This window comes from Lactuca saligna, chromosome 7 (assembly GCF_052625555.1).
Source record: "Lactuca saligna cultivar CGN05327 chromosome 7, ASM5262555v1, whole genome shotgun sequence".
NCBI classification, from domain to species: Eukaryota; Viridiplantae; Streptophyta; class Magnoliopsida; order Asterales; family Asteraceae; genus Lactuca; species Lactuca saligna.
Genome location: NC_136423.1, coordinates 24,114,304 through 24,121,811, shown reverse-complemented (window position 1 = coordinate 24,121,811; position 7,508 = coordinate 24,114,304). Strand labels below are relative to the sequence as shown.

The window sequence follows — 7,508 nt, the reverse complement described above, 5'->3', positions numbered from 1 at the left end:
ACCAACCCACATAAACATATAACAGCCTATACTGGCTCCACAGCTAACAGACTGGATTACCCCTGAGCCTACAATATGAGTCTGACTTGCTCCCGATCCCACAACATAAGTTTAGCTTGCCCTTCAGGCCCATAGCTTATGTCTGGCTTGCTCCTGGGTTTGTTGGCTACAACACAAAATAGTACTACCTCAATCCAACCATACTATGTCAACATATACAAATCATATAACATATATCCAATAAACAAATGAACATATAACTAGTTAACAGACAAATAGACAGACATACCACTACGGCATACTACATCCCATTTACCAGGATACATATCTAACCATTCGGTATAACATATCGATATCCTCTATACCAGGATACATAATCTAGTGGGTTATCATTGGTGCCTTCAACCCACAAGTACAATGATGAAAACTCACCTCTCATGTGACATCTATCAAAACTCAGGATAGTACTCAACTCAAACCTCACCATCTTTATGTGTGAACATAACTTTGTTCTACATGTCACAAGATGAACTAGTTCTTGGCTTAATAGATCCCTTGGAACAATTAGTTGGAACTTAGCTTACGCTGAAATTTCACATGGATTTGTGAATGCATCAACTAGGTTATAAAGTGCCAAAGTTCAACCTTAAAACAAAATACCAAACCATGTACAGTAGATTAAAGCTCAAGGGTAAGTTAAATACCCTAAGTGTCCAATTAGGACATTCCAAATGCTTAACAAGTTTAACTATTTTAAACAAATGTGAACTAATTAAATCATAATATGATTTAAATATAAATTTGAGACAATGTTCATGCAATTCATAATTTAATTTATGAATCAAAAATATAATTCAAGAATTGTCTAGTCCTACGTTCTTATATTATGAACCATTATTTCGTTTATATGAACTATACAATTGATTTTTTTTTCTAAAATTTAAATCACAAAATAATTAATTCCTACAATTATAAATTAAAATGCAAGTCTATGAACTTATTTAAAAAAAAAAAAAAAACAAAAATGCTTGAATAAAAACCAAGAAATAAACATTTGGAAGTTTATATAATATATCTAGAACTTTTATAAAAAATAAAGACAATTTTATAAAATTTAAAATGAGGTCATTTTTATAAAGTTCACCACTTTTCAAGAAGCTTTTAATCCCTTCTCTCCTCCCAAAATTTGTTCATAGGCTATTCCCTCTCCATTTACTCTCTCTCAATCATTATACATTTCTTCTTTATGCAAAATCCCGATGTAAGATTTTGCATGCCCTTCAGAGAGAGGAAATCTAATCATAGAGACATATTCTGTGGGAGAGATATTCCCATTTCATTTTTCATAAGTTAACTCACATTACTAGATTTTTGTGGACGAATTTGGTGGAGTATAGCCCCAAAGAGACAACAAGAGAAATGGTCTATCCAGAGAGATAAAATCTCATTTTCTCTCTCTAAAAATAAGTCCCTCAACCACGAATTTTCAGCCTTATTTTGGGTTTTCTTGAAGCTTCATATCAAAGGGTAAGTTCTTATCATGCACCTCTTGAAGATCCATAACAAATTTTACAAGTTCTACTCACTTTCTCATTCTATTTTTCGATTTCTAAGCCATGTTCTTGCAAAGAACATTTGTTTGATCTTGATGTTTGTAGATCACCACTAAAACAAATTTTCATGTTATGTAAATGGTGATGATCCATGATCAAACCAAAGTCAAGAGCAAAGATGAGCACATGTAAGCCTTATCTATCACCAAAAATCGATTTTTCAAAAGTTTAGTCTCATCTAACTTGGTTGCATGTAAGGTCAAACGGTTAGAAACTAGTATTTTTATAGAATATCTTTAATATAATGTTTTTCTATTTCAATCTAAGAAAAATAAATTGGTATCATTAGGTAAAATAGGAGTTTGAACTATGTTTTCATGAGTTTTACTCTTTATTATTCTGTCAGATTTGTTTGCTCGACTTTAAAAGATCATAACTTACTCATTTCTTGACCAAATCACGATATTATTTTTCTGAAGACTAGTACCCTGAGTTAGCTTTCGGACCCAAGTGGTCTCACTATAAAAAATTAAGAATTCGATTTTTGATGATTTTTACAAAACAGATTCTCAAAAAACACTTTTCTTTGACCACTAGTTTTGCATTACATGATCAAGGCCCTTAAACCCCACTATAAATCTGGAGAAAATTATTTTAGAAACTTGACACATCAATCCCATAAGGCCTAAAATTTGATGAACTAAAAAACATTATAATGTTTCTACACAAATTATTGAACTTTTAGGTGCATTTGGAACTTATGCATTTGCTAGTGTTACATTTCATAACTTGTTGCGGTTGAATACCCCCATTCAGCTCTGAAATAATTTTGAACCAAATTGTTTTATCTAATTTCATGTTTTCAAGGAATGTTCTGTAAAACCCCAAGTGCCAGAACAAATTCTTTATTTTTTTTTTATAAAAATAAGGATTTAATGGCCAAAAATTCAAAATAAATACTTACAGATGACTTTTTTCATATTATTTAGGCTTAAATTACAAATAAATTTGGGAACATTATTAGAACTTGTACAAATTAATTTGGGAATTTTTACAACTGTTTACTATTTATTTCTAATTTTTATATTATTTAGGTTTAAATTACAAATAAATATCAAATGACTTTAAATTTAAAAAAAAAAAAAAAAAAAAAAAAAAAAAAAAAAAAAAAAAATCATATTATTTAGGCTTAATTTTTGGGGTTCATCTTCATGTCTTTGTGGATTTTTGAACACAATGCACCACGAATCAAATATTTACCGATAATGAACCGAACGAACTTTGTGCACTTTTTAACATCACTAGTTGGCTAATTAAGTAGTTACTAGATTATGGCTAGTGATCAATGACTTACTAAAAACTTATTGTTCCATAGGACCCTAGTAGGGATCCAACCCGACGAACTCAAACCGCGACTCGCGAACTTTCCTTTGTGAGTATTCATGGGCCTTACTAGGTACTAGAGGTGCTTTGTCAAAAACTATGCCAATAGAACGGAACGACAAAGCAACAGAAGCCTTCGATTCTCTCAAAAATACCATGACGTCTCTCCCAATTTTAAAGTTACCAGACTTCTCCAAGATTTTTGATGTCACCAAAGCTGCATCGGGAACATGCATCGGTGTAGTATTGTCTCAACAAGATCAACCAATCTCTTTTTTAGTAAAAAGCTATGCCCTCGCATGCAAGCTTCATCCACATACATCTGAGAGCTATAAGAAATTAAGAAAGTTGTCAAGAAGTTGAGATAATACCTGCTTGGCTGGAAACTCCACATATTTGCTTACTAACATAGCTTGAAGCAGTTACTAACTCAGGCCATCCAGACACCCGATCAACAAAAATTCGATGTGTTCTACAAACCCATAAAAGAGAGTAAGGCAGCAGATGGTATTAGTCGCAATTCCGCACCTCATGTACTCACATTATCATTCCTATGGCTGGTGAAACTGAAGCAATATTACTCTACAGAACCAGCGGGCCAAGAGTGGATGTGCAAGGTATCATTAGAACCAAATAGCCTTCCAGGTTACCACATTCACCATAAATTGATTTTTTTTCATCACCCAATTACCACCGTCACATGGAAAAATGCAACATGGGTTGTGGTTGATAGACTCTCAAATTTCATACATTTCATGGCCATCCCATCCCACCACACTAGACACTTGCTTCCCTAGAAACTCTTTTCCTACAACAGATCTATTGATTACATGGTCTTCCGAAAACCATCTTTTCTGATTGAGACCCAGTTTTCCATAGCTGCTTCTGGAAGGAATTATTTGGGAAAATTGGCACAAAACGGTTACAATCGAGTGATTACCATTCCCAAACGGATGTGCAAACAGAGGTCATAAATCGTTGTCTTGAAGCCTACCTACATTACCTTGCATGTGATGAACCAACCAACTTGAGCAAGTACCTATAGCTAGTAGAAGTTTGGTACAATACAAGTTATCATAGCTCAATTGAAATGACAACATTCCAAGCACTCTAGTACCCTCATTGAACATCAAAAGATTATCGCCATGCTTATGGAAACCTTACGAAAAACACGCCAAAGGAGACCGATCAAGCCAATAAGCATCTCATCAAGATAATGAATTCCAAGTGGGTGAACTATTTCATCTTCGTTTAAGGGTATACCGCCAAGCTTCTGTGGCAATAAACAACCATCACAAACTCAGTAGACGATATTTCAGGCCATTTAAAATCTTGGAACGTATAGGGAAAGTTGCATACCGTTTGGAGCTACTACCAGGTTCCCGTATTCACCCTATCTTTCACGTGTCACTGATCCTCATATCTTGCTAAGGGAATAAATCTCCATCCATACTACCCCTTCCAACAACATGGGTAGATGATCTTCCACTGATAGAACCAGAAGCTAGCTATAATCGACCAACGAACAATCTATCAACAAGTGCAGGAACTCGAACAAGTTTTAGTCAAATGGACGTGTCATGATCTTTCAGAAGCTAGCTGGGAAAATAAACATTTCTCCACTTCCACAACAGACCTTGAGGACAAGGTCCCTGTTACAACTGGGAGCCCCACTCGGTATGAAGACCCTGCAACAAGACCCAAACGTACAACTCGGAGCCCCACTCGGTATGAAGATTAACGACAGCAAAGACCAAGTCCAAACTATAAGGCCTTATCTCCACGTGAAATCCTTCCATGTACAATAACATGACCTACTAGCTTAGTTTCCTTTGTTTAATTCCAGTAGTTGTTTCTTGTTCCTTAATTCTAGAATTTCCAGTTAATTTCTTAAGTATTTAATGACGAAATTGTTATGAAGAAAGTATGCAGAAAATTGCCCCACCTTTGTCTTCTTCCTGTTAAATTTCTTCATAGAGATTGACCATCTTAAAACGGTCGTATAAGTATACGTTTTTCTTTTTAGAAAACTATTTAAGATATTAAAAGCTAAATAGTTCTAATAAAATACGGTACTAACTATTTTCGATTGTATTATTTATTCAAACTTGTTCGTTTGACTGGTAAACCAACTGATGTAACCTTGTTTCTAAAAGAAATTGATATATATATATATATATATATATATATATATATATATATATATATATATATATATATATATATATATATATATATATATATATATATATATATATATATATATATATATATATATACTTAGGTAATATGTGGCTGTTATGTATCTAATATTAGGTATAGAACTATTAAAAACTACATAGTTTTAACAAAATACGATCAAATCTCTCTACCATCTTTCTTGTATTCTCTATTAGACTAGTGTTATGTATTTAATATTAGGTATAGAACCATTAAAAACTACATAGTTTTAACAAAATACGATCAAATCTCTCTACCATCTTTCTTGTATTCTCTATTAGACTAGATGATAGCCTTTGTACATACTTTTATGGAGATTTAAATTTTTAATTTTACAACACAAACCATGTATAAGAATACATTATCAACTACCTATAAATCTTTATATTCAAATTTAAAATAAAAATTATACTAAATGATTGAAATTATTCATTAAAAATACAATAAATTTCTTCCAATAGCATATCAAAAAGAACCATGCAAGTATACATATGGTTGGTGTCAAAGAAATTTTATAAAACCTACTATATATCTAATATGAAAAACACATTCGAAATACATAGATGTTGGGGATAAATTATGAAATCAGAAACAATATGATCACAAAAACAATAGGAAGAAACCAACAATGTCAACAATTGTTTTTATTTAATCAAAATGAAATCAATTTTAATGGTATATACCTAAGATTACATACATGAAAGTTACATATTCATTTTTTCATATATATATATATATATATATATATATATATATATATATATATATATAAAGAAAACTACTGTACATAAATATAAAAATCACAAAAATAAAGCTAATGAGGAATCATCCAACTCCAATAAGCAAGCATAGAATGAAAAAAAAAAAAAAAAAAAAAAAAAAAAAAAAAAAAAAAAAAAAAAAAAAAAAACAGTTTTGAATAATACAAAATTTGATAACTTAGAGGTTACATGTTCTATGGAACCTTCCTTAATTTCGCCGTAAAGTCAAGAAAATTTCATGCGAATATCCCCTTCATTTGGTAACAAGAAAACACTGAACCTATGTTAGTATCTAACACAATTTGGTAGAATAAAAGGCATACAAAAATCACAAAATCGCTAATAGTCATGATGGTATTCATTTTATAGAAATGGTCCTCTTTTCTGAATTGAGAGTCTTATTAACATTTCTTTGACGAAGTATTCATAACTGATTGTGTTGAATTGTCTAACATTATTTTTTGGATTATAATTGTTACTTATTTAATGGAAAAATTAATATTAATTAGAACCATAGTCACATAGTTCGCAGTACGGTGCGGTACGGGATTCATGAGGTTGGGTGTATCGGGTACGAGGGGGGTAAGTTCATTTCGGTACGTGTCCGGTACGGCGTACCATTGGTCCCGATACGGTGTACCTGTTTTTAGAACACATATTTAGCATAATTTTCAGCAACCTATTTCATTTAGAAGTACAATTGCAGCAGTATATTTCATTTATAAACAGAATTCCAGCAATATATTTTTATAAACTCAATTCCAGCAAGATTTTTCATGATTTCATAATTCAAAATACCAAAATACACATATTGTAAAGATTACCAGCTGAAAATTAAAACAGATTACATGCTGGAAATCAAAAGTTCAAAACAACAACAGTTTTGTAATAACTCAAAAACACAAACAGGAAGGGTAAACCAACAAAAACTAAAATGTAACATGTCAATCAACCTGCTGCTTTTTTCCTTGTCCGTTCTCCAAATCTTCTTCATCTAAGCACTCCCAAACCATGTCATCTAATCGTGAACTCGAGCTTTCAATGTAAGTCCTTTCGGGATTGATGTCCCACTTTTTGTGTGGGCCGGATTTGTATGATTCGTGGAAACGAGATAGGAGTCGAATGTTTGAGTGAATGTAAACCAATTTATCGTCTCTTTTTTTATTCAACCGGTTTTTTTCACATTATGAATATAAGAATACGTACTCCAATTCCTTTCCGCGGAAGAGCTACTAATAGGTTGTGAAAGTACCTTCTTTGCCAACAAGGCCAAATCCGGGGTTTCGGCTTCATAGGTTGACCACAAATCTATTGGATGCATTGTCAAAGCATCCGTCTGTGTTTCTGCCATAGAGTAGATACCTTTCTTCAGATGAAATGTTACGAATTGCTCTCGTAACAATCTTCCTTCCTCTTCATTTTCAAATAATCTATTGAAGGATTCCATGACACCTTGCATAACCTCTTTGTCAAGATTTGGTGGTTCCTTTGCATACCACCGGGTGCCATTTTTTGAAGATATCACCTATCATAAAAGCGTGGAAGGCTTAGTGAGTTACCCCCAAAATACCGATATACATACAGTCCAATA

General features: G+C 32.5%; 1 long non-coding RNA gene across 1 annotated transcript; it reads left to right on the top strand.

Annotated features, from left to right (window-relative positions):
* The first annotated feature begins 1,254 nt into the window (after positions 1 to 1,254).
* Positions 1,255 to 4,880, top strand: LOC145005485 (uncharacterized). The gene is made up of 2 exons (XR_013662584.1): positions 1,255 to 1,527; positions 2,929 to 4,880. It is a non-coding gene; the product is annotated as an uncharacterized LOC145005485 (long non-coding RNA).
* The last annotated feature ends 2,628 nt before the right edge of the window (positions 4,881 to 7,508 follow it).